Genomic DNA, 27,540 nt, shown 5'->3' with positions numbered 1-27,540 from the left:
GTAATTTGAATTCAGGGTGTGAAAGAGACAGTGGCCCTGTACGGAGCTCCCAAACACCCTGCTGTGGGACTGACCAGCCAACGGGGGCTTTTTTCATAGTTTAAATAATTGAGGCAGCAATGTTGAATAATAAATGATTTTAAACATTTCATAAAATGTAGTTATTAAACATTAATTTTTTTAACTTTCAATATCTTTTATCTCCAAAGCATTTATATTCACTGGTTTGTGCTAAAAGCACAATATCAATTATCTCTTCACTAAAACATACTGTTAACTCAAATGAAATATATACAAACATAAGTCCTCTAGTTATCCTAAGATGCTCACAGTAGATAATATTTTTGTTTGTGAAATTAGATGCTACAATGTCTGCCTGTCTTTTTAAATTGAAAAACTGCGTTCCTTGAAAAGGAGAGGATCTTGTTCTTTACTCTCAAAAATTAACTGGTTTAACAGAATTTCTAGGCTTTTTCAAGCATTCTGTGATTGTATTGTGCACTTTAGATTTCTCATTATAAAAATCTGACAGTAAAAATAATGCTTAGTCCAAGTTATGCTTAGTATTTGAGAAATGTACAGACCAGAATCAAATAAGATGTTAATTTTATGATTTCTCCCTTTAATAAAATGTACTGTATTTTAATAGAATTAGGGAAGGCCTTTGCAGATGGACAAAATTACATGTCCAGGGGTTTTCTTTTGTCTTTTGCTACAGAGGTTCTTCATTAAAGATTAACACCAAGACGTATCTGAATAATTTACATCGCCTTAATTCACTGGGCAGGATAGTTAAGGTAAAAAAGACCACAGTCATTCAAGCGACAGAAAGAACATGCTCTAGAAAAAGAGCTTTATTAAAGCCACTCTCTGAATAGCAGACTGTGTGTGTCTATGTATCTGCATTTTAATGTTGGCTCATACTTGTCTGTTCTCTGTAGGTGGTTTCCAGTTTAAAGATGCTGGATTGATAGTGGAATTATTTGCTGTTTAATAAACTCTGGACCACTTCCACTCAAGTCAGTCGAAAAAGAGCCTCTGGTATTTTACATCCTTGCCTCATGTTAAAATGAAGGGTCACAGAGAAATGTACTCTTGACCCCTGAAGGAGAGAAGCCTATACATTTTCTCAGCAGGTCTCACAGTGATTCATGACAATGCAGAGTACTTACTACAATATGGTTTTCAGACAGTCATATAATAAAATATATAGCTCATAATCTTCAGCTCTATAAACATAGGTCACTACCTCATGGGAACTCCCATGATTTAAGTCTGTGAAAATACCGCTGTATATTGTAGATCTGACATAGCCTTTACTAGGACTTTTTCCAGAGGACAGTCCCTATCCACAGAGGTGAAAAGCTTACAGAGCAAGATTAGCCGTACACTTGCATCCAAATAGTGGAAGACAGTTTTGAAACCCCCCAAGAAAGCTTACTGCATGGTTTGCAGCTACTATGGATGTATGGGTGATAGCATACGTGCTCTGCCATTGACTTCTTCATAAATCTGGTCACCAAAATGCTAGCTGCTCCTGGAAAAAAAAAAAAAAAAAAAAGGCAAAGCAGAATGCAATGCTGAAACCTGAAATTTTAAATTGAGACCTTAAAATTAAACTTTATGATGCCTAATTGCTTTCCAAGCTTAGAGGTATGAAAACAAGACTGGAAACTTCTATTTCTGCTAAGGTATTGTGATTTTTCTACAAAATGCACACTTTAATGTTTTAGCCCATACTTCTGGGTGCAGTCATGTCTACAAAGTATATTTGTCAAATTTGATATTTGATGTTCAATGTGAAAACAGTGGCTAGCACAATCTCTTTAAAGCCAGTGAAATCATTAAATAAATTCCCTGACAGGCAGCAATATCTGTGCAGATGTATCTTGTAATCTTCACCGAAGTACATGGGAGTATGTTGACATATTCCAAAAAAGAGTGATAGTGTTTTGCCTAAGATATGAGCTTCTAAATGAAAGTATATCAAACTTGGTTTGGGTACAACTGTTTTGTTGTCCAGCTCATGCTGCTGATAAGTGAATATAGGCAACTGCAAAATCAACCCAGGAGCAGGTTTCTCTTGAGCAAAATTCTAATGTTATTTTAATATGTCCACAGAAAATATCACAGCATGGAAGGAAGGTTAAGTTCTGTTTGTTATGTTAGTTCAAGTGTTATCTCTCAGATAAGCAAAGCTTATTAAAAATATCCTTTGTTACCTCCATCAGAATAATTATAGAAGAAAACAGTAACAATTACATTGTAATTTCTCTGAAAAGCAATAACCCAGAACTTTGTCTGACATCTAAATTAGATTATTACAAGAAATTGCAAATTAATTAGCCCTTCAGGCTTCCTACTCTGAAAAGTTTGAAACAAAAAATTTCTCTTTCACAAGTCACAGGTGCTTTTAAGATTGGTAAAAGTGTCAGTCCATCTCTCATCATCTTTAGGTCCTTTCAGCTTTCCAAGAATTAATTTCTGGATTTCCAGAAGATGAACCTCAGATTGTTCATCACATCAGATATGGAACTGAATCAGCTAAAATCCCTGTCTTCTTCCCCCGTCCCCAGCATGTAACTTCTGTGTCAGCATGTTTTGGAAAGAAATAATGTCCCGAATCCACAGTGGCTGAAATTGTTCTTTTCCATTGGCTCATGTGAAATATTCTTTAAAGTGGAAGGTCAAGGCCAATATTTTTACAACTCAGTACCTCAATACTATAAAAAAAATATAGCTGGAAAAAAGAAAGCTGGAGAGGGACTGGTTACAAGGGCATGGAGTGACAGGACAAGGGATAATGGGTTTAAGCTGAAGGAAGGTAGATTTAGATGAGATATTAGGAAGAAATTCTTCCCTGTGAGAGTGGTGAGGCACTGGCACAGGTTGCCCAGAGAAGCTGTGGATGCCCCATCACTGGAAGTGTTCAAGGCCAGGCTGGATGGGGCTTTGGGCAACCTGGTCTAGTGGAAGGTGTCCCTGCCCATGGCAGGGGAGTTGGAACTAGATGATCTTTGATGTTCCTTCCAACCCAAACCATTCTGTGATTCTGTGATGCTTAGGGCTGAATTCACGCATGGGACTTAAACCCCGTAAGTCTGTGTGCAGCAGCATGCAAGCCATGTGCCTGTGCTCCTTGGGCAGTGTGTGGAGAGATGCTGGGCAGCCGGGTTTATAGGCAAGGGACTAACTTGTACCAAATAAATTGATGGAGTTGGCCAGTGGGCAAGTCATGCAACCTCTTCTGCAGGATATCACTACTGGATTCAAAGAAGGCTGCTATGAATGTAGCCATAGGAAATGCCAAATCCTGGAGCATTTGCTGAACAGAGGCAGCCTCCTGAATGGAAGCAGGTGAGCATTTTGCCACCTCGCCAGTATTGCATGGCTCCTGCCAAGCCACCACGTTCATGCTGGCACCGTTCATCTGTTCCCAAATCAGGCATCCTGCTCTTCAGAATTGCTGAGCATCCAGAAATTTTTACTCATTGCAATGGGACCTGTGGGTAAGTGGTCTGGAAAATCAAGTGATACGTCTCTTTACTTGAAATAGCATCTCAGGAGCTAGTTTCGAAATGCTCATCTGAAATCCTTTTCTTTCTCCTTGAATTTGTCTGAAGTGCTCATCGATTTAGGAACCTCTGATTCAGTTGATCAGCATACATCCTACTCAGAGCAACGTGTAAATCTTCCAGTGGACTGTTCCTCAGTCAGAAAGTAATGGTATGCACTGAAATAAAGGTAGTTTATAGGAATGCATTGAGGGGGTTTTATTCACAATTCTCAAAGGCAGTTTCTTGTCAATTCACTTGTCTTCTGAGCAGGCTGCTGCTGGGTTGGCAGCCTGTCGGAGGACATCTCAAAGCAGACAGCAGCACTTAGAGCGAGCGGTGCCCACAGGTCTCCGTGGGTCTGGCTGGTGTTCCCAGGGTTTCCCCACTCGTGGCTGCAAGACTGGGATCTTGAAAACTGTTGCCAAGGCATACCTTTGGAAAACCCTCCTCAGTGTGCTATATGTTTGGAGTTTTCATCAATTCAAATCTCTTTCTGTGGTAAAACTTAAGGATTATTTAAATAGGAGAATTAACTTTTTTCCAATGACGTTGTGTCTGTGTGTGTGTGTTTTAATGCAGTGGGAGTTCTGAGTTCCTGTGAGCTGTAGTCATGTTTCTCGTGCTTTCTCCAGCAAGTTATGATTGCTGTTGCTGTAATTGCTGGTTTCTGCAGGCAGAGTTGATCTTCCTTCCATTCTCCCGTTAACCAAGAAAATTCTGTCCCATCCACTAGCAGCAGAGAATACCACTTCTCCCACTTCCTGGCTTTTCTGGCAGCTGCAGGCAAATGACTGTCCCACTAATAGTCCCTCTGTTCCAGAGATTAGTGCTTTAAGAATGTGAAAACAGTATGTCTCAATTTATTTTGATGGACTTTTATTTGTCGAGTTTATGGAAAGCTTAACCAAGTCAGATGCTGTGACACTCCTCCCAAAAATCTTCTTTAACTGGTTCAGTGAAGAAGCTCGGATTTGCTCATCACCCATAGCGTTCTTTCTCCCCAAGCATCTTTACTGGTATTTTACCCTTCCACCTTCCTGACACCAAGCACACTGTAGATAAAAATATTTTTTTAATCTCTTTTTTCTGTGACATAGCTATCTTATTCTAGTAGAAAATAGATTAACAGCTAGTGTATATCTGACCCGCAGCACAATTATATAGTACCGGAGGTGACTTAGGCAAGGAAATGTTAGGAAGTTCTCCTTCTTAACCATTTAAACCTCAACTTTTAATGCCTAAGGGACAGAAACAAATAGGCATTAACCAAATATAAATTAGGGAGAACGGAAGGAAGTTTTCACCATATAGTGAGTTTTGGGGCAGCTCCTACTAGGATTAATGAGGAATCAGGTGGAAAGAGATCACTTCATGAACAATATTATATGACATGGTTGTCTGCAGAAGTGGGCTAGACATGGTGATGGTCAGTGATAATGGCAGTTCTGTTCCGCGAAGTCTCTGTCGATGGAGAGGTACTATGACAACAGCCTCTAAAAGCCATATTGCTTAACTGGCTTACGTGCTTAACGCCCAGTTAGATTTATGGGGAGGGCAGTGAGGAGAAAAGGTGACTGTGATTACAGTTACTACTGTGTGTGTGTGTTCAGGCTTGTCTGGGAAGATGACAGGTATGCCTCTAACATTAAGTGTGCCAGTAGCTTTTTTGAAAGCAAAATCCAAACCCTCTGGAAATCAGTTCTATCCTTTAAGTTTATGTAAACACCCAGGAGCTCTGTTCAAACCTATCAGAAAGCAAGAAATATCCTTAGGGGAAAGAGTTGCAGGAGAAGAGAAACACTGAGGACTACAGCAGGAAGCGCAGCAAACTATGCTCCATCCTCCCATGCATCGTCTCCCTGGAGTACGTGATCCCCATCCTCTGTGGTGTTGAGCGATAAACAGTGACAGTCTGAAGACTGAGATGTCTTCCTGAGGCAGCAGAAAATTCAGGCCCTGCGCATAAAGACTAACACTGACACCCTCCCTAAAACAGGGCACGCAAAACATGCAAGGGGCTTCCGACAGGGAATAATGCTATGTGGAGACTAGATGGAGCAGGTCGTTCATGGTAGATGTGTAGTATATAATAGCAAAAAGCATTCACAAGCATTTAATTAAAATGAATTTAATGGCTGGATTTAAGCTGTTATTCCAGAAGTTAAATGCTAGTTACCAATGTGTTAAAATACACAATAATCACTGCATAAATAGATAGGTTCGGTGTTCTAATCTGTAACTATAGTAATGCTGCGCATTCAGTAGAATTGTGCTGGGGGCCCTAGCTTTCAATTGCTGTTGCAAGAGCTGTCATCTATCACATTTTCTTGTCATGTTCATATTTTTGCTATTGTTCATTGGTAAAGGAGGAGGGGCGCTTTTTTTTTTTGAGCAATTCTGGGAAGTAGAGAGATGGAGAAAGTAGAAGCCAAAATTTTAATGTTCTAGCTGATAATCCTTGTTAGGCTAAAAAGACAAATCTCTGGATTTTTCAGTTTGGGAAGTTAGACTCTAGAGGTTTGATTTTAAGAGGAAAGCAAACCCATTTGAACTGATTGTGGAGCCCACTGCGGGCTTTGCAGGAATTCCTTCGTGTTTGTTGGTACTGTAGAAACCACCTTTGTAGACCAGATGTCTTGTCTGTCCAGTCTGGTATCTTGTCTCCAAGAGGGGCTAACACTGTGTCAGAAGATACATGTGCTATATTGTTGTTAACAAGATTTAATTCTCGAGGTACAGAGTAAGTTACATGAAACTTATCTGCAGATGGTCTGAGGATGTTATCATACAGAACTGAATTTTTAAAGGGATGACATCAAGATTTTTATGAAATGTTTATCAGAAAAAGCCCCGTTTAAGAAAGCAATTAAATGAATAAGCACTTCTGAATAAAGACCTGAACTCCATGAACAGTATTAAAGCTGCCAAAATTCTTGGCCAGTGCTGAGAAATCCTCCCTGCTTGCCAGTCTCTTACATTAGGCACACATTTTTCCAAGGTTTCATTCTTCCTTTGGGATTTAGAATTTATTATGAAGTGAAATCACTGTGAAACATTACATTATCAAAACTTTAATGAATTGCTTCCTGTTACTCATTAACCTCGCAGGTTTCTTTTTAACTCTGAACTAAGCAGTAGGCACAGAACTGTTCTGTTGATTCAGGATGCTGTAACATCTTGATGTGGATGAAAATTAACCTGGTAAGCTCCACTTGGGTCAGAAAATGTTCCAGCTTTTAATCTAGTGAGCCTTCAGCGAGAAATTCCTGTGAGCATCAAGCAATAAATGATAATGAATAAAATATTCACTGGAAAAAAATCCCCAAGAAATGAGTGACTTGAAGTACGTAATATGAAATATTAAAGAAACGCAAAGCCGAGTTAGCAAATGTTTTCCGTTCAGTGGCTGAGTGGTATGTCTCTGGCTGAGACACTTTCCCCGAGGAATCCACCGCGACCGACCGTGTCGGTGAATGCTCGGGGCCACGGCTGAGGCTGGGTCCTCCTTCAGTGCTGGGAATCGCCCCTCTCTTCCCCTTCCCTCCACCACTGCCTACGGCTGCTGACCACGCCGGGGAATTAGGCTCTGCCTAACGCTTAGGTAACCTGGAGCTGACTCTGTCAGCACTTCCCATCCCACCCTCCCGCGTTCACCATGCTTGGGGAAGGAGTGTTGTTTGTTTGGGGGCCCCACACCCCAAAGACAAAGCTGTCCCAGAAAGCAGTTGGGAATGTTCAGAAATAGACCCAGCTGCAGAGAAAACTAGAAGTGGGCTACCTGTCCCAAAATAGAGATTTAGGGTTTTTTTTAACGCATATTGGTGTGAGAACTCTGCCAGACATGAGAAAAGTGAGTTAGCACATTTTATGAGCCCAGAAAAAAAACGGGGCCACTCAACTCTTTTGGCTACGTGAGCTCCTTCAGCACATTTTTCAGCTGCACTGTTTGTGTTTTGTTTATTCCCGTGCCTATTTAGCTATTTGCTGATACACTCTTTGAAATTAATTTGAGAAATGGACTGAAGACATCAGGTATCATACATGTTCATCTTTAACATAAATGAACAGCGTGTTTGACGTACAGATACACTTCATGCACTCTAATCGGAGTCATTTCCTGTATTCTAATTCTTAAATAGCAAAAGATCTTATGGAGGTCATTTCAGCCTCCAAGCATTGCCTGTTAAATTGGGGACAGAAGGAAGGATAACATAAACAGTGTTCATCTGCACACGAAAAGGTCACTTATAGACATAGAGAGTCAAAGGCATTATCTGAAGTTAAGAATTGTTCTGAGTTCTCAAAGAGCATAAATGGGCATCCCAGTTACCTGAGCTTGAGAACCCAGGTGGTCACCTTACCTGCACAGATTCCCTGGGAGAAACGTGGCACTGAGCTGTGGCCACTGACACAACCCCCCCAGCACACGCCTGGTGCTTCCCACTCCATCGTGGGCTTCAGCCGCGGGTCCCTGGGGGTGCTCTGAGCAGGTAAAATGAGAGGGGGGGACGCGGCAGTAGGTCATCCCCAGCCACTCCTGAGGTGCGTACCTGAGAGCAGGCTGTCGGAGAGGTGGGAATGAAGATTTTGATCACGTGTAGTTCCAAAGGGCCTTGTAATTGATGGTGAGCGAGGCTGTGAGAGCGTCCCAAATCCAATTCCAGTTACTGCACTGTGCCTGTCCAAATCCTCCCAGCAAGTTATCTGGATATTGTGCTCCCGTATAGATTCTCCATAAACTGTCAGGCAGGGCTTCTGTCTGCAGTTAAATTATTTGCTGTACTGTAGCACAGAAACTGCCTGTGCACAGCAATATACAATTCTATACAGAGTTTGTTTTTTAACAAGAGAGGTTGTCTACATTTTTATGATCGTGGATGGGTGTCAGGTCTGGGGATCTTCATTAATTTTACTCTGTCTTCTACCATATCTTGCGTTTATTGGTTGTCCGTTGTGATTGATTGTGACTGTGACTCGGAGTGAAGTAGATATTTTTTAATTTTAATTCTGTGCAAGTCTTCATCCAAGAGCAGATTAGTTTTGAAGAACAGGTGTGCTGGAAGTGAAGCACTTGCATTTTAGGAGATCGGGAAATGGTGTTTTATTGTCTGAGCTCTTCCGTGTCTCTCCTCATCTCCACCTTGGCAGCATGCTTCTGCTTGAAGGCTCGTCACCATCATAACAAACATGTATCCTCATCTCTTGCTCCAGACCAGTTTCTTTCCAGTTACTGATATTGATCTGGTAAATGCTGAGAAGGGATTTCAAAGTGCTATTACAATACGTAGTGACTGGCTGTTTTGAAATCTTTTGTCCTGTCTTAGATGAGGAAGATTTCACTGAAGTAGACATCATGTCATTGTATTTATAGATATAGATGATATAATATCTATTATGTTGTCATAATTGGTTGTGGCTAATCAAGAAAAGCTACCATATGGACTTTAATCTAGGCCAGGAAAGAAAAGGCCTCATCTGGTAAGAAGAAAACAATCAAATTCCTCAGGATATCCTTGTGAAAGCAAGAAGCAAGAGACCAAATGAAGAAGCTGAGCAGCTTTAATAAAATTCAATATTATTCCTTTGGTTTATTCAAGACTTTGCAAATGACTATCCAGGCTTAATGGCATTCGCTGACATTATGACAAGAAGGGACGCTCCACAGACAGAAAGGGGAATTAGAAGTGTGCAAGGTTAACTGAAACAATGCTGCTAGTAATAAGCCACTGAAACTAGACTGTCACTCATCTTCTCCTGCTTCCAGGTCCTGATTATCCTGTCACTTGTTCATATGCTTCTCCCATCAGCTTCAGTAACAGGAAGGTGTGAAAAAAGATGGACAAAATGGTCATATATTTGAAACAAATATACTAAATACTGTAAATATAGTGTGTAACATGCCCCAGAGTACGTATATGTCATGGCATATCATTTTACTGCCAAATGTAATGATATGATATAGGCTAACACAATATGAAATGACACAGCCTAACTACAAGTGCCAGTTGATGCAGAAAGATGCATTTAAAGAGCAATGCGATGAACCCACTACGTATGATGACTTTTGAACTGGGTATCCAGCCTGCTTGTGCTTGGAGTTGTGACGTTGTTGGACATTCCTACTTTGGATTTCCTGAGGCTCTCTGCTTCACAACTACTAGCTTGTCTTAGTCTGGCTTATGGCTGGAAGTTGGTGCTTCATCTCACCAGTCTTTGACAAGGTGACATGTTTCAACGGAGTGCCAGAAGCCACTTGTGATCCATTACCATAATTAAGGTTGGATATGCAGACTTTTTCCTCTGTAATTTTTTTTCTTTCCTCTGTTTTTCAAGCTCTTGAAAAATAAGACAGTAGCTAATGTTTGCTGGGGGGGTCATTCTCACTCCTTCCCAGCCAGAAATTTGACTATCCATCTTCCTTCTGTGTGTCCCTTATGTGTTTTCTTTCCATCCTATAACTGCAGACAGCTGGGTTGTCCAAAAAGCAGCAGTGGAAACACAGCAGAAGAGAGATGATACAGCTTTGCATGCAGAGCTAGAGGCCATCTCGTGGACCACTTCTAGAAACACGTAGGGGACACACACACAAAAAGAGTACAAATATCCACAGGATTCTGAACTGTTTTACTTGAACAGCAGCACATTGTCATGCGCTACTCTGTAGTTAGCTGACTTCATTGCCAGGCTGTTTTTCTTGGTCTGGTACTTGGGGAGGAGAACTGCATGCACTGCAGATGTTCTGTCACGTCATGTCTCTCTCGGGCAGCCATGGTAACTAAAAGGAAAAAGACCATAGTGACATGTCCCAAAACAAACTTAACCAAATTCTCTAAAGCCAAGTGAGAGCGGGATTCAAATTGGGTTTTTCTTCTGTAGATTTCAAGCCAATAGCTAGAACAAGACTCCCCATTGCTTACGGGAAGGCTAAGCGTTTGGGTGGCTTGGCAGAAACTCAAGAGAGCAGAAGAATTAAATGTATTTTCTTTTGTGAAGGTTTGAGATTGTTGTACAAAGTTTTGGATTTGAGGTGGGTCAGTGGGGCTATTAAGGAAGTCTTAACAGAGTTTTGGAGAGCGATACTTTTCTAAGTACTAACAGCCAGACAGCTTGGAAGAGGAATACTCAGTGGTACGTGCTAACTGTGAGAAGACATGAAAGAGTCTTACGGTTCTGTTGCTGTATCCCTCCAAAACTGTTATATGTAAGTTTACATCTATGAAAGTTAAAATTGTCAGCACATGTTTGCAAAATGAATAGGAGTAAGCAAATTGCCATTCTGGGTCTGACTGAATATACGTCGTTCTCTGGTAGTTCTCAATCTGTGATGTTTTCACAGTTACTGTTAGTCATATGAGTGCTGGTACATAATGACCTAGGCCAGAACAATAATCTTTAAGGAATCATATGGAGAAAGTCAAAAGTAATCCCTACCTTTAAAGTTTGTGGAACAGGGCTGGAGACGCTGGCCACCGCTGTGTATGCCTCCATCCTGCCCCTCTGCCTAGGCCTGACACAGCGCAGAATCACAGGCAAAGCTCTGCTTTTCCAGAACCTCCCAGAAAGCGTTATGCAGAGCTAAATAAACGCTAGTGCTGGTTTTATATAAATTAACTGTACGTGGAAGAAAGGAACGTGATCCCTGTTGTCAGGGCCTGGCTGGTTTCTTTTGGTCGGGACCACCGACCTGCGGGAGCCCGGGGAGGCCCAGCTGCCTGGCTCTTCGTGTCTCTGCAGGGAGAGCCAGCGTGAGGGTCCTAGCTGGGGGTGCCGGGGAACCTGCTGCAGCTGGGACGCATCTGGGTGTCTCTAGCTGAAGCCTAATCTCCGTTCAGGCCTGAGACCGAGCTGACTCTGAGCGCACTCCCGGGGTGTCCTTGCATCTATGTCTAGAGCGCTGGTGGTGAGCAGAGAGCTGCCGACAGCGCTGACCCGAGCCTGGAAACTGAAGATGTGTAGCTGTGTATAGTAGTATATCAAGGGAAAAGAAAAATGGAGATTGCCATTAGGCAGTGCTTTGCCTTTCCTCCTTCAGATGTCTTTGGCTTTATCTATCACCTACCTGTGGGCAATGGGAGGCAATGAAGTCTTGGTGGTGTTTTCTTCACAGGCCAGGTTTGGTTACCAGAGCCTTTCATTTCCAGTGGTGGCCAGGAGAGTGCTTCTGGCCGCCGTAGCGTGGGAGCAGCCCTGCAGCTCCCCACTGCAACCAGGCGGCAGGTTTGTGGTGGGGTCTTTGGCCGAGAGTGGAAGGGGGGGGTTGAGGGGCCGTGGGTGCTGGTCCTGCGGACTCCCTTAGCTTGGGTGCCAAGGAGCTGCAACGCCGGGCAGTAGTTTGAGTCTGACTCGTGTAATGGGCTTTTTGGCTGTGATTGCTGCTTCTAAGATGTTAAATTAAGCCTTTTTTCATGCTACTGATATGACAGTGCTACTGACCTTCCATTTTTCTGTAAGTCTGTGTCCCATACTTCCCATCTTACTACTGGGGTGTGCCTAAATCTATGGCTCATATTGAGGGGGAGGTGTTTAAGTACGTCTTTTAGTGGATTTACTGTCATTTTCCTCTACAGTCCAGAGTTGCTGTAGACATCAACAGCACTAATCTGTATACATAACATTTGATAAAAAAGCTACAGCTGTTTCCACAAACACTGCATTAGACAATTTCTACTGGAGGGCAGCTTTAGTTGGAGCCAGGGAGGGGAGTAAGTCTTGTTGCTTAAAGAATGAGTTCAAAGACTTCCACTGAAGTTTGGGGACAGGGTAAAGTGTCCCTGAATTATTAATTACTGCTCTGAGTAGGGAAAATTTATGTGCTGCTCACAACTTTAAAAAAAAAAAAAGTGCCTCCTTGGCTAACGGTGAACTCTAATAAGATAGAGCCTAGCCACTGTTGGCATGAAAATGGGAGCAGTTTTCAGGTTTCTGTCATATCTGACTCTTCCCTTAAATTTTGTTCTTAAACTCTTGCATCGTTAACATGCAGTTAATCATTTGGCAATTAATTTAGCAGCCATCTGTCAGTTTGCATATTTTGTAATCTAATAACAGTTGCAGCTATTGGAAGAGACCACTTGCCAATGAGTCTGAGATAATATGATGGTGTCCATTCATTCCAGGCACAAAACAGAGACTGCACTTTCATCCTTGACAGGAACCTTTCAAGTGCATCCAAGAATTCCACAGGGCAAATGCCAAGTCTCTGCATCTGTGTCTCCAAGCTACATTCAGACTTTCTTCCATTTCTTTTTTGCCTCTAGGGATCCACCAGCCACAGTGTGTCTGAACTGATCATTTACCACTAGAATCATCTGTGTTTTGGATATCTTTGATATCTTCGGCTCATCCCTCACAGCAACATCTGAGGTAAGACTCTAATTAAGGACTGTTGTTTCTTCTCTTGGAGGTTAGTATCCTTGTAGTTCTGTGGCCTCTGCTTTGAGACTTCCTGACTAATGTCAAGGACTGAGCAAATTACTCAGAACTTCTTGTCAGCTATGTTCCTTTTGAAAAGTTTAATTAGCAGGGAATAACAGTTTGAAATAAATGTAGCCAAACCAAAAGCCAGCTCCTGCAATGTGCTTAGCTTGTTAGCAGTAAGGCTCTTAGGACTATATCTCTTTTGGAATGGTACAAGCTTAAGACAGTTAGCAGAACTCCACAATCAATGAGTCCCAAAACTGCTTTTACACACACCTGCAGACAAGCTAAAAATATAGAACATCTGGTGTGTGTGTATGTATATATAAAAACCAGCTTTTTTTATTTTTACTTTGCATTGGGCGCTTCCACGCGGGCTAAACCAACATAATGTTACTAGTATACTTTAGAACTCAACCAGTCCAAAAGTGCAATCATTTCTTTGTTCCTGGAGATTTAAAAGCCATTCTGTGGGACTGTGGAACTCTTGTGTCTGGAATAGCGACCACATATGTATTTTTACTGTTATCTTGTGATGCAGCAGGGTTACTGTTTGAATCACTTCAAGTGTTCACAAACCTCAGTGAAGCTGGTTGGAAAAGTTTAAAATAGAGAAAAGAAAGTGCTTCTGTATGCAGTGGGTGGTGAACTTCTGGAGCTTGCTGCCTTAGGAGTTTGTAGAGGCAGACAGTACGAGCAGGTTCAAAAAGAGATTAGACATTCATGGACCGAGAGTATAAATGGATACGAAGGGGACTGAGCAGCATACCCTGTAACATCATTCATACAACAGCTTTGGGGGAGTAAAAAGTAAGTGGAGAGCAGAGAGTGACTAGGCTTACACACACTCTCGAAATAGTTTATCCTGTTGCCACTATCTGAGTCAGGATCCTGGTCTGGATGAACCATCAGGCTGACCCAGGAGGCAGTTCCTACATCCCTGTGCTGTTTGTATAACTTGCACTTGAGCAGCGCAGGCTGTCAGGTTCAGCTTCAGCTCTAGAGGTGCAGTCCTTGTCAAATCTGCAATCAGAAGTGGACTCTTTCTGGAGCCCTCTTGCTAGCACAAGTAGGACAGGCTATTTCAGAACAGAGCTAAGACATATTGGCTAGTCTCTGTAGGGAAAATGGTTACCTTGACTTTTCCAAAGGAGCTGTACTTCATAATGCAAATTGCAAGAATCATTTCTCACCGTGCCTCTTACTTTCAGAGGTAATATATCTCTAGCCGTTTCCATTAGTTCATTGTCCTTCCCCAGCACTGTCCTTTGGCTCATTTGCTTGGCTTCAGTGGGAGGTGAGCAAGGATCTGAGTGGCGTTTGGCTAACATGCTCTGAAACACTTGGTTCATCTCAAAGTGTTTGCAAGTACTAGCTGTTTCTATAGCCACCTTTTTTTGGAATTAACAGGACAAATGAAGGACAGTAAATGCCAAAGCAATAGGCTTTTTTCCCCTCTCATGTAGATACAATACACATGTAATTTATGAGATCTGCACATCTTGGATTTTATTTCCTCACTCGATGAATCTCTTCAATACTGCAGAATACTGCTTGCTTTGAATGGGAATTTTCTTTTTGCATTCCCATCGCTGCATACTGTGATATACATCTCTGCTGTCTTTTTGAGAGAGCTTATGCAGTCAGAAATCTCTGTTTGGGGTCAGATCATCAGCTGACAGACACGTGCTGCTATGGCTCCAGTGAAGCTATACTGACATTCTTTGGCTAAAGAGAGCTGGGGCAGTATCTCAGAGAACACAATGTAAAGGGCTTCATATTTCTTTTGCTGGTTCAGTGCTTGGAAGAAATCCAGCAAAAAACAATGCGAATTAAAAATGGAAACTACTTCTCCAGCTCTCTCTGCATGCTGGCTTAGTGATTGCATGAATTAACCAGACATGCCTTTTTCTTAGTGTAATGCAAACATCTCCTCACAAGCAACTTGGTGTTAAAACATGCACAGTTAAAATGTGAAAAATCAGTGCTAATCTTGCCTTCTTATGACTCTGTCACTATGGCTGAATGTACGTTATCAGAGAGAGTACCTTTTAGGTGACTGTACCCCTATAAAACTCTCACAGGCTTTTGGTTCTTCCCGTTACCTTGTTTAATGATTGAATTGATTTCATCATTTGTAAGGTACAGATCGAAGGCATCTCAGCACATATAACACACCAGCTGACCATTAAGAAGTGTGAAAGAAAAGCCAGCCAGTTCATACCCAAACTCCCAATAATCAACCTAAGAACCTGGCACAAAAGCAAACCCAGCAACTGTCAGAGAAACCACTTTGGTAGTAAAAGGGGGCTTCAGATATTTAGAAAGTACTGCTCCTATCTAGGCACAAAGCATTCTTGTCACACTTTGCAAGAGTCATGATTAAAAACTATTTGAGGATAAAAGTGTTTTCTGGTATTTATCAGTGGGTCATTAACCTTAACAATATCAACATTTCGGTTGTCAGCCAGATTAAAAAAGCCCATTATAGCAAAACGAGCACATTGTACATAGAGATATTGGAGTGCTGATGAATTACTAGCTCAGCTCAGATACAGACTTCAATATGGAACAGCCTTCAGTGTAGTGAGAAATAGAGGATGAATTAATTGCTGTGTGAAATATAACGCTGAACAGTTAGAGGCAAACTAAATGAGATGGTTTAGCACATGGAGAGACTTACAAGTCTTATCCTCAAGGGAAAGAATATACATCAGCTTTTAGTTTCTGTAGGTGATGCCAGTAACGATGGTGCAGAGAAAAGCAGACCTGAGTAATGAAGTCCATGGATCCAAGCCATTATTTAGATACAGATGAGAGAAGGAGTCCAGGCAGGAAACAGGCTGATTCCACGTGCAGGACCAAGCAGAGGGACACAGAGGCAGTGGGTATGAAATAAGACTGGACCTGACAAGCAACACCCTACCATATCTACCTGGTCCTTCATTTGAGGATGATGAGAATAACCATCTGGACCTCTAAATTTTGGGGTTGGAACTGAGTGCATGACGTGCAGAATTTAGGATCCATATGGCAGGCATTGCTAATTGTAACTTGGCAGTGCATTGCACTGTATGTATAACGTGCTGAAACCTGCTCTATAGAGAGCCATGAGCACAAAACTCCTGTCAGAGGAACAGTCTTTTCATTTCAAAGCCAGTGCCAGTGCTTTCGGGTGAATGCAATGTAAAGGAAAGCTCAGGGAGGAGCAGCCTGTACAGAGAGAGGTGTTTGGGACAGGGCGGATAAAGGCTCACTGCATGTTTCCGTGATATGCTGAAGCAGAAGGGGGACCTGAACCTTGCAGTAACAGGATCTTTGCCATCCCCTCAGTAGCAGAGTGAGCAAGAGTTTGGTTGGAAGGAAAGCCTTAGGAAGGAGCTCTCTTCTGCATCACTGGCCACATCTCCAATTGCCACTTGCTGTCACCAGAGGCCTCCTACGTGAGTGACTCTGCAGGATGCAGAAACGGATGGCTTTGGTCCTCTCTGAGGCACCAGACTGCTTGTGTACTGCAAGGTAAGAAGGACCAGGAACCAAGGTCGAGCTGGCAGCCCTGCTGGCTGCCGTGCAGGACCACCGACTGCCTTGCTCTCTAATATGGCTTTTTAGTTATAAAAATTAAGATATAACAGGAGCCTTTGAGAAAGGATTTTTGTTGCTCTCTTTTCCCTCTGCTGGTTATGTTTCAAAGTGTGTGTGCACAGGAGAATGCTGTTAGGGCTTCATTTATTATTGTCAGATAACTTTCATTACAGTAATAAAATTCCACTTTCTGACAGCTTCTGTACCTAGATTCTGAATTGTTATGCTTTTCTGAGGTTTCCTTCTAACCTCTAGGATGCGTAAGGTGAGTGAATACATTTGTGAATGTCTTAGATATACCAGAATTCAGAAAGCCTGGCAGTTCCTGTCTGGTAGATCTAATTTCAAACTCTAGTAAGATCATGGAAAGACGCTGCGGATCAGCCCAGAAGGCAGCACTAGAAGCAGGCTGATGCTCTTTTTTTTATTATTTTTTTTTTTTTTACGTGAAGCATCAGTGCAGAGATGACCAGAAAGGTCAGCCACAGCTGACAATTATACCAAAACCAGGTGGAGGTCTGAGACCCAGCAGCATCCTCTTCCCTTTTGTATTTTCCTTTGGTCTACTACCAACATAGGCACCCAGTCCTTTCTGCAGTAACAGGGACAACCACATGCTCTGCTACAGAAACTTCAGGGCAGAGATGGGTCGGTACAAAGTTCTGTTCAGAGAAGTTCTTGTACAGGGAGGTCTGATGTACTTATTTCTGAATTTCCCAAATGAAAACAAAAGCATGGGCAGACCCACTGCAAGGTGTCCTGCAGATGTGTAGTAGGTGTGGCACTTTTTGAAAGGTTACTGTGTAGGATTTACTCTACTATAATCTGGGTACATGTTCAGCACATTCATGGCAGTTCCAGCGAGTCCCAGGAGAGAACTGTGCATATATGCAAGGGCACGCGGCTCTTGTGTGGCAGCTGTTTGTGCGATCCAGCCAGCTGGAGCTATAGCTCTGATCGAACTGCTGCTCCTACTCCAGCCATGCCTGGAAACCTCAAACAAATAGCCAGTGCTGAGGCGGAATCTACTAAAGTGTCCCTACACACAGTGACAACTGCTTCTCCTTCTCTGTTATATGCTTGCTCTCTGCCGCAGGCCCCTGTTGGAAAAGGGCTGGTGATCTCTCCTTTTCAAATAGCAGAGGTTTCCATGTGAGACTGTGCAGGTATCCTGAAGTACATCACCCACTGCAGAATTATAAACATGTGCTTTTATATTAGGCTATCAGAATGAAACCTGGCTTGAAAACTGGATTTTTGTGAATGAAGAAGACTTGGCTTGATATTAGTGTGGTTTCTGGTGAAGTCTTACTCATAAAATCTAATTTTGAAATGTTTTGGAATTTATAAGTGTCTTTTGGCTGCTAACTGGCAGAAGGGAAAGAAACAATTAGAAATAAAAGCAGGGGGTTGACGAAGATGATGTCTAGTGGAAATTACCACACTAACAATAGATCTGTTCTTGCCTAACATGTTTTCTACAAATCTGAAAGAGCACTTGGTGGCATGTGAAAGCAGGATAAAGTTTGGAGCCCCGTACATATCCATAGCGTCTCTAAAAAAGACATGGTATCAGTGCCAGCACCTGCTGTAAATAAAGCTGGAGGAGACAACATTTTAGGTTATACGAAATAATTTGTTTCTGAAGATTATAGGCCAAATTTTGCTCTCTTCACATCTCTGCACTTCCACTAAGGTAAATGAATTTGCCCAAGGAGGTATTAAATGAACCATTCTGATTTATGACAGACAAAACCCTTGGTGAAGATAGCATTCACAACAATTAAAAAGATTGAACAATTAACAGTATGGATGATTGAGAGTGTAGTGTCTGATTAATTTGTATATAAATGTATTGTTATGTGTCAAAACGTTTATTGTTAGTAATACAATATTCCTGGCATAGTATTGATAATGTCCTGCAAACTACCTGCTATTCAAACAGTGGCCATTTATCACCTGGCAAGATGCACTGAATCATATCTCATCAAATAGTTTGAAAATATTGTTCAGTGTCCTCCAAGATGTCTGAATATTTATGGTCAAATATTTCAGCAGCTGTGCTCTTTGCACGTCTTGAGTTACTGAAATTAGATTGCGTTAACTTAATGACTGCTAGACCCAGCAATGGAAATGACTGAAGGGATCCGATACATGCAAATGTGAACGCTCTGAACGGTTTTCTGGAAACAAAAACTATTTTAAAGAATATATTTACAAGTGTCTTGGGAAAAGTCATCTTCTCAGATTTCTCTTGCTATTTTTGGTTGACTTGAAACAGAGAGGAAGAAATACAAGAACAAAAGATAATCGGGAGGTGTGAAACCGAGTTCCTCTGTGACTATGTTTTATAAATATTTGATACTGCCCTCTGCCTGAATGGAGCTTTGTTTGGGGGAATCAGGTGGCAGATGTTTGGCTTTACCTGATATCTACTTTGGCAGAACATTTTACTTCCCTGTTTTGTGTGACATGGTGCTGAAGCCGTGTTTTGTTTTATAGTCTTTTGGGGATACCAGGTGAGATCCAAAAGCTGCAGAAGTGACAGGAAGACTTGCATTGACACAGTTGGCTTTAGACCAGGTTCAGTCTCACTGTTTCTCTGAGTAAGGAAGGGACAAATGCTGTGCTTTGTCATGCGACTATTTGGTGAAAAACACCGCTGCTTATCTTTATCATCTTTCAAATAGCAGACTGCCATCCGTACCATAATATCACATTTCTATATTAAGACTAAAAACTTACAAAGAGTTTGCATTTACATTGGTATGTTTTCAAAGTAAATATGGAAACCTGATCATTTTAACTAGAATGTAGTTTCTGTACCAGCTACTAAAATATTTGTATTGCTTTTGCATTCCCACTTTTGGACTAATACTGTTTTAAGTACTCTGTGTTCATAACGGAGATGGTCACTCTTGCAAAGAGCGATGCAGTGCCAAAGAACGTTTCTTAGTGCTGTTAGTGTCTGCTGGCTAGTTAAGCACCACTGCAGATGTACGATAGCCTGAATTTGCTAGAACTTAAATTCCAGAAATATATCCCTGCTACCATAAACAAAACTGGACCGAAATATGAACTGTAAGCTGGTGAGGAGAGCAGAAAAGAGAGGAGAGATTTCAATATCACAAGTGCAGAGTGGAACTGCTTGTTCCACAGATGTTAAATACTCTGGAACAGGAATTGTCATTTGACAATGATGACCTTACCTGTCATACTTACACACCTGTGTGCCATACTGTGCCCTAGCAAAAGACAAAAATACAAGAGCATTTCTGTGGCCATTCCTCCCAGAGTCTTAGCCTGCTTATGGTCTTCTGTGGGTTGTAACTTTAAAAGGAAGAGCTGGCAGCAAATGAGCCGGAGTCACTTGCAGGGTTTTTTTCTCACAAAGCCTTCTGACCTTGAAAAGCCTTAAAGCTGCATTCCTCATGAAAAATAACTTCTACTTAGTGCTGAGCACGTGTATTGTTGCACAGACAAATAGACAAATAACAATGTGAGTACATGCCTTGATCATTTATCCTCCTCAGAGGGCCATAAACCATGAGTAAATGCAACAAAAGCAAAAGATTAATAGTGGCTGCATAATGCTTTGCATTTTTCATAATGATTCTCTACAGATAGAATCAGTAAGTGTCACTAATTGGTAGGCGCTTGTTCTGCAAGGGAGCCCGATCCTCCCTCCAGTAGGGTTGGAGGCCAGTCTCTGGTTTTCATGTGGGGGAGAGCAGGAGCAGGCTCCTCCGGAACTGCTATGGCTGCTCTTTAACAGATGCCATAATTCAGGCAAAGGCTGTGCGCCATGTGGAGAAAACCCCAGTAGCCTGCAAAGACGGCACCAGCCAGCCTGTCTGGTGCAGGGGCAATTGTTTGCAAACCCGCTGGTGGCTATTCAGGCTCAAGGAGAAATAGAAGGCTGGCCACAAGCCAGCTGCTGAATTTAACATGTATTCAGCTGAATGACTGGGCTGGCATAATAATATAATTCTGCAGTGTCCTGTTGATTTCCTTCAGATCTTCTCCCTGGTTTGTTGGCTGCCACTGATGCTTGTCCCCTCTGGATGCAAGTGTGCTGTTCGGGAAACTGCTGGAAAGCCTGCCTACCCAGCACTGTCCAAACATTGTCTGAAGCAGCAAGTATGCGCAGGAGCACCCCATTCCGACTGTTGTGGAGAGCTGTACAGGCCTGGGAAAAACACTTGCATCTAACTTTTATCAAATTTGCCTTGTTGCTTAAATTGTTTAGGTTTTTTTTTTTTTTAAGTCTTACATAAAGAATAAGAGCATATTGTGTCTTTTCTAGTGCTCTAACTCTGAAATTACAAACCTGCTCGTATCCAGTATTATGCCAAGTAGAGGTACCCAAGTGACCTCCCTGCAACAGTGCTGTGCTTGGGCAGGAAGCTATGCCCATGCGGCTGTGCTGTGTTTCGGAGCACCCAAACAAATCTGGCTCTTTATGTGCAATCTGGGTGCAACATATGGGCTCAGGGACTGACCATACAATTGGGTGCTCCGAAAGTCGAGCTGGTACCACACCCAGCACTTCAGAGTCTGCCATCAGACCTCCCACGCTGAGATGATGATGGTCCCAAAAGCCATTTGCTCGGGTTTCAGCTGGCTACTTGACTTTTGAAGTTGCCACACACACACCCTGCAAGGCCTTTCCTGTTGCCAGCTCTCTGAAATGTAAAGCTTAAATTGATTTGGGCTATGCTGCCAGAATTTCCCCAACTGAATTCAGAGAAGGTCATCTTACACTGATTTGTCTAAAAAGCTGCCTGGTGGTGTGGATCTTTTTCCATTTCCCCGCATCCAGAATACCTGCATCATATATCCCTGCTCGCATTCTCCATAGCATCTTTTAGTGTCTCCCTGCTCTTGTGCAACTCCAAGGATCTGTTCTGCTCCAAGCATGACACTGGAATGGCGTCTTCTCTGCAAAAGGGAGGATGTAGGACAGATGGAGCCACAGGAGAGGAGAGGGGAGAGCATATGGGGCTTTCCAATCTGTCTGTCTTCACCCCTCCTAGGTAAGTGGACTTCTTCCCTTTCTCTTCTCCTCACTCCTAGCGAAAACCTTTCTTTAGCTTCCTGTGTCCTATAGAAATCTTGATTGTCCATTCTTCCCAAGGAGACAGGAAAATAAGGAAGGCAGCTTGTTAAACTAGGTAAGGCTCAGAGGAAAGTCACTCCACAAATGGCTCTGGCAGAGAACAAGCCCATTAGGGAAAAGCTGTCAGTGCTTTAAGTGCCTCTGCTGACCAGGCATGAGCTCTTTTACTAGCTGCTTTACCTGTTGCTAATTCTCTTCATCTCTCCCCCTTTTTCTGGCTATTTGTACCTTTGTCTCTGTGCAGTGTCTTGAACACAGTATGGTTTCAGTCTGGCTTCTTGGCACTGCTGTAATAAAAGTATTTCTGTTACTAAGAGCAGTCAAATAAAATCCAGCAGGCTTGGGACATGAACGTTTGTGGTCACTCTCAAAACCAAAACCAAAGCAGCAGCTTTGTTCTTTCCAGACAGATCATCAATTAGGGCCAAAATCAGTAGTGTGTCAGTATGACTTACTGACTCCAGGCTGCTTTTGAAAAAGCATCCAAGACCCATAGACTATTAGTTGACATGCTATGGATATATTCATACAACATTTACCCTGCAGATTTTGAGAAGCTTCTGAACTCTCCAGGATGACTAACTTCAGAGCTCTCTCTGTTTACTGTTTATTTAGTGATGGCAGCAAGCAAACCAACATTCCTTATGCAAGGCAAGGATTTGGAAGAAAAGAATGCAGAATATAATGAAATCCCATCCACTTAAGCTAAGGAGAGTCATAGCCTATTCAGAGAATAAACTGAACATTCATTACTAAACTGCACCATCAGGTACTTCTGGGGTAATCGGAGATTATCGCCTCCAGAAAAACTGCATCTGGAAAGAGAGCCTGGCTGCCAGACAGGCATCTCGAAAGCGAAAGGAGCTTCTCTGCTGCAATCCAAGGAACATATGCTCTTCCCTCTATGCTGCATTGCATGGTAAAGAAAAGGACCAGGGCTTTTAGCAGAGCTGTCCTGACACACCAAACATACATGCGATGTTCAGTGGCCTGGCACAAGTGGAAGAGCAGGACTGGGATGGTAAACATAGGAAAAGGTGTCGACTGAGGCCGCCAATGTGCTATAGATCAGAGCTTGAGTATACTGCTAGAAAAACAGGGCAACCTGGTCTAGTGGAGGGTGTTGCTGCCCATGGCAGGGGGGGTGGAACTAGATGATCTTTGAGGTCCCTTCCAGCCCAAGCCATTCTATGATTCTGTGATTCTATGATAAAAAAATACAATCCCCTCCAAACCCATACCCCTTCTTTATTCAGCATCTCATATTCTGCTATTTACTGGTGCTCTCTCTAATTTGCACCACTTCATGTTGGGACTTGCTGAAAATGAAAGGATAATTTGAGAGAGCAGATTTCAACTAGTATGTCATATCCAGGCAGGTTTCCGTGATACGAACTTTTCAAAATTTCTGGGCCTGACTGTTCCACTCATTTACCTTGGGAATGGTTTACCAATGCCCGTGTCCCCCATCAGATAGATCCAGGGCACTGAGAAAACCTTCCTCTCCTTGTTGCTTGTTAAAATGGTACCTCTGTGAGCTGGCAGCTACATCTCTACAGTTAAAAATAATCTTTTGCCAATGGAGTTTCTGTACTCTTTCTGAAAATCCCTGCCTATAAACATGAATCTGTAGGAAGGTGAATATTTGAATCCTCCTCTAGGCATAAGCATAGTAGGCTCTTTTCTAGGTAACACGTTCTTGAGGTCAGAGAAACAGCCGTTACCCCATGGTTTTAATTTGCTGTGTGTCAAAGCTCTGGAGAGTCCAGGTGTCTGCTCTTTGCATTAATAGAAAAGAATTTCAGACATTGCGGGGTGATAAATCAGGAACGGTACCCGATAGGTAAACGAGTCCCCGAAACAATGTGAACCAGAACACGGCTGTGGTAACTCACTGGAAATCAGGAATTGAGCTGAAAGAGCCTCAAAAGGGGTAGGGGATGGGGGGGGGGAAGAAAAAGGAAAAAAAAAAAATACTTGGTTGGGCTTGCTAATGGACCTGAATACAGCTGGGTAGGATTGGCACGAGATTTGCTTTCTGAGGGTTTGTTTTTCTTGCTGCATGATGGAGTGCACCTGGAGCAGGAAAGGGTTTGGTCTGGCAGCGAGGAGAATGGGTCACACCTGAAAGCTCTGGCTTCAATTTGTAGCTAGAATGGCCGTTCTATTTATATAGCAGACGAAGACGAGGTGTGAGGCTGTGGTTCCAGGGTCCCAGGAATTCAGGGTGAGGCTTTTTTTTTTTTTGGTAATCTACCTCAAAGAGCCATGGTTTATAGGAGCAAGTGTCATGGATATTTTTGTGGCAAAGTATACACTGTGTTCTGAGGGTGTTTTGTTGTGTGAAGAGAGTGGTTTTTACATCTCTAATTAAAACATGGCTGAAAGTAAATTACTGGAAGTACAGTTAGGATTAAAACTTAGTGAAATTTTATGAAGTAATTAAAATAGAATTTGTAAAGCCAGTGGCCAGATCAAAAATGCAGTTTTACCCAAAACACATCTGCTACATCTTTTCTTATTAAGCACTTTGACCTTCTACTGTGAACAACAGAAAGTTTGGCAGGTGATATCATGTGCTCTAGTCACAAAAAAAGCAGGGGGGAGTTGCAATAACCCTGGAGTTTGTGGAGTTTTGCTTCCAGAGAGCACATTATGATTTTCACTTGTCCCTATGAAAACTTTGCACTGAGGTCAGTTTTTACGTGAGCTCAGAAAGAAAACACCCTGAATGGTCATGTATGCACATCCCTTCCTTCCATGGCTAACCTGGGCTCAGGCTTATCCTAAACTTACCTATGTTCTTTATCTAGTTCAGACACAAAGAAAGCTTTATGTGCCTGAAGGCTTGTTTTAATTTTTCTGATATTACCTTTTTCCACAAACTTTACTTCATTAAGATCCTCTCTAAACTTAAGAAAATGGCTGTAAACACAGTGATTTTATGCTGCAAGTTGGCCAAAGCCAGCATTAGCTTGTTGTTAAATGATACCCTAGGTTGTCCCTGCATCTCCTGTCTTTGCAGTGCCATCCCAAAGTACTCGTCTCTGCAGAAGGTGGAAGTTCATGACCTTGATCTGTGAGCGTGGCGGCTGGCACCACAGGAGTTGGACAGGCACCAGTTGTGTTAGATGGTGGAGGGGCTCCTGTGAATTTTCTGTTGAATCAGAAGAGGGTGATGTTGCTAGAAAAACGTGGATTTTTTGTGTTTGGGTTTTAACATGAAAGCTTGGTGGGTGGCAGGGTTGTCTTCAGCTGTCTCCAACAGAGGCAGTATTCTCATGCGGACTTTCCTCTCCGCCACTGTTCTAACATGTAGACCAACCATGGACAAAACTAGAAATTGCCTCCTCAAGTTAGAAAATGAAATACTTCAAGTAAAGCATAGGAAAATTATGTGGAGACAGGACTTCATGAGGGATTCTTGAGCAGGAGAATAGTCACAGATGAGGTAGCATAGGGCATGGGGCTCTTCTCCGCTCTGTTCTCCCTGTATATTGCCAGCACAGTCGCTATTACACGGGTATGGATTATAATCTTCTTTCCCTTATAGTTCAAACCTTCACTAGCGACAACTCTCCACTCCATGGGCATCCCTAAAATTTCCATCTGAAACACCTTATAAAGACTCTCCGAAAGGAATGAAAGCCTATCCTGAAAATCAGATCCTTGTCAGAATATTTCCAATTGGAAACCCCAGACTGTGAGCCACATCTGAAGAAAATACGGTTTCTGAAAGAAGCCATGGATTATGTTTTATTTTTTAACGATAAGACATTGAACTAAGTAGTACTCTATATAATATAGTATATTTGTCATTGCAATTAGGAAAACATACTGATTTTTTTCCCTTTTGTATTCACTGTGCAAATCTTATAAGAGAACTTTGCTTGGCAGCTTAGCTTTCCATGGAAATGGGGTGTGGTCACAGTACAAAGTTCCCTTTGCTTTTCCAAGTATTTATCTGGCCCAGGAAGACAAGTGCAGTCCTTGGACAAAAACACGTACCCACCCTTGTCAAATGGTCAAGGGATGGAACCCAGCCCAGCATGTGGGGGTTGCTTCTGCTGCTGAGTCCTCCACTAAAGGTGAGAGAGAATGCTGCTGCTCAAAGGCTTCAAAGATTAAAAAAAAAAAAAAAAGGTTTTCTTTAAAACAATTGAGTCTGATTTGATTACCATTAAATTTTTATTCATTACCCTGTGCCACAGAAAATGGCATGTCTTGCATTCATACTTGAGCAAAGATCTTGCTGCTCTGTGTAGAGATGTCTTGAAGGGTCTTCAAGACATGCAGCTGTATTCATCTGAGAGATGCTTTCAGTTAGCGTCCTGAAGTATGGGCTAGCCAAAACACGCCGTTCTACATCTTTGCCTGAACTAATGGAGCAGAGGCTCAACCTGCAATTAAATCTGTTGTTAGTCATGCTGTGGGACTGCTCAATAGTGCCTTTCACTCCTCTTACAATGGGAAATCAGAGGGACTAAATGTGTTTCTGTGTGGGGTTTGTAGTTTTTTGGGTTTTTTCTCTTTTTCATCATCTGCTTGATTCCTGTTGTAACCCAGCCTGCCATCACCTCTTCCTGAGATACATCAGAAGCGGTTCTGGGGTTTTTTGGTAGGTGCAGAATCAAGCAAAATGGGACCTTCTGCTTTGCTGGTGCTTGTAGGTGCTGGAGTAGCAGAGAACTGTGCTGCACAGGGATGTCTCTTGCTACGCAGGGTTGTGCCACAACGGAGGTGTCAGCTCCTGAAAGCAGAGTCGTCATCTCAGCAGAGTCCAGCGCTTGGGCCAGCTGGTCCGTGTACCTCCAGGTGCTGCGTGGCCATCGCTGTGCTGCTGCCGCGTTGTGTGGGAGCAGCGCCCTGCGTGTGGTGGTGCCAGTTCCCGAAAGCTATGCTAGCGTATAGCGGTAGCCTCTTAAGGGAAAGTAATTAGGCACCAGTACCAGCGTCTTAACAGTGCTTAGTAAATTTGCTGCCCTGAGAAACTGCATGCATCTGGCAATGGGATGAGCAAACACAGGGTTTACTAGGTTGTTAATAGTTCTTGTAAATGAAGGAGCCTAGCTGAGATTTTAAAATTCATGTCCTTATATTTAAAAGAAAATTATTTCATTATATTCTTCCACAGTCAAGAAAGTCAAAATCATCTCCCCCCCCCCGCTCTCTGCCTTCCAGGCTCTATATGAATGGAGAGGGAAGGACAGAAGCTCCTTGAACCAAAGACACTAATGGCTCCAAAATGTGATTGAACTGACTCTGCTTGAATCCCGTTTTGAAGTCCTTCAGATCTATCATTGGTGTGGCTTTCTATCATCTTCAGTCAGATCTAGCTGTAAGCGCTAGTTTCCAACCCTCATCTGCAATTTAGGCACCACCACAAAGGATGTATGAAAGGAAAATAGGAGGAGGGAGGGCTATCCTTCTTCCAGAAATGATTTCATATGTGTTTCATTACCATACGGCATCAGGGAAACGGGAAAATATGGCTTCGATACAAAGTGCATTCAAAACACATCACGAGTTTTTGTTACCGGGTGACCACAGTGATATTGATCAGTGGTTGATTTGTTTTGCTGTTGTAGCAATGCTTTTCTGTGCTTCCCTGAATGCTTTTTGTTTTCATTTTACTATTTTAAAATTACAGAATTATTCCAGTAATAGAGTCCTGAGTTATTAACATCTTTCCAGATCCCAGCTCCTTCACATTCGATGGTGAATTAACCAGGATTGTGCCTGTTTCTTTGCTTTATTTCTACCAGTACATATGTCTGTCTTTGGAAGATAACTTTTTTTAGTGGCTTTTTATTTATTTGTTTATTTACAAATGAAGAAATCTGCAAAAGTGTAATCTCATTT

General features: G+C 42.4%; 1 long non-coding RNA gene across 2 annotated transcripts in view; it reads left to right on the top strand.

Moving 5' to 3' along the window:
- The window catches only part of LOC142602987 (uncharacterized), an 87,986-nt gene that overhangs the window by 18,957 nt on the left and 41,489 nt on the right, over positions 1-27,540 (top strand). For both annotated transcript variants that reach the window (XR_012836856.1, XR_012836857.1), the window contains exon 2: positions 12,815-12,920. This is a non-coding gene — a long non-coding RNA (uncharacterized LOC142602987). The remainder of the gene's footprint in view (positions 1-12,814; positions 12,921-27,540) is intronic.

The sequence above is a fragment of the Balearica regulorum genome, chromosome 9 (genome assembly GCF_011004875.1).
Source record: "Balearica regulorum gibbericeps isolate bBalReg1 chromosome 9, bBalReg1.pri, whole genome shotgun sequence".
Lineage (NCBI taxonomy): Eukaryota > Metazoa > Chordata > Aves > Gruiformes > Gruidae > Balearica > Balearica regulorum.
Note: the sequence above shows the minus strand (reverse complement) of the source record. Positions and strands in the feature narration are given on the sequence as shown.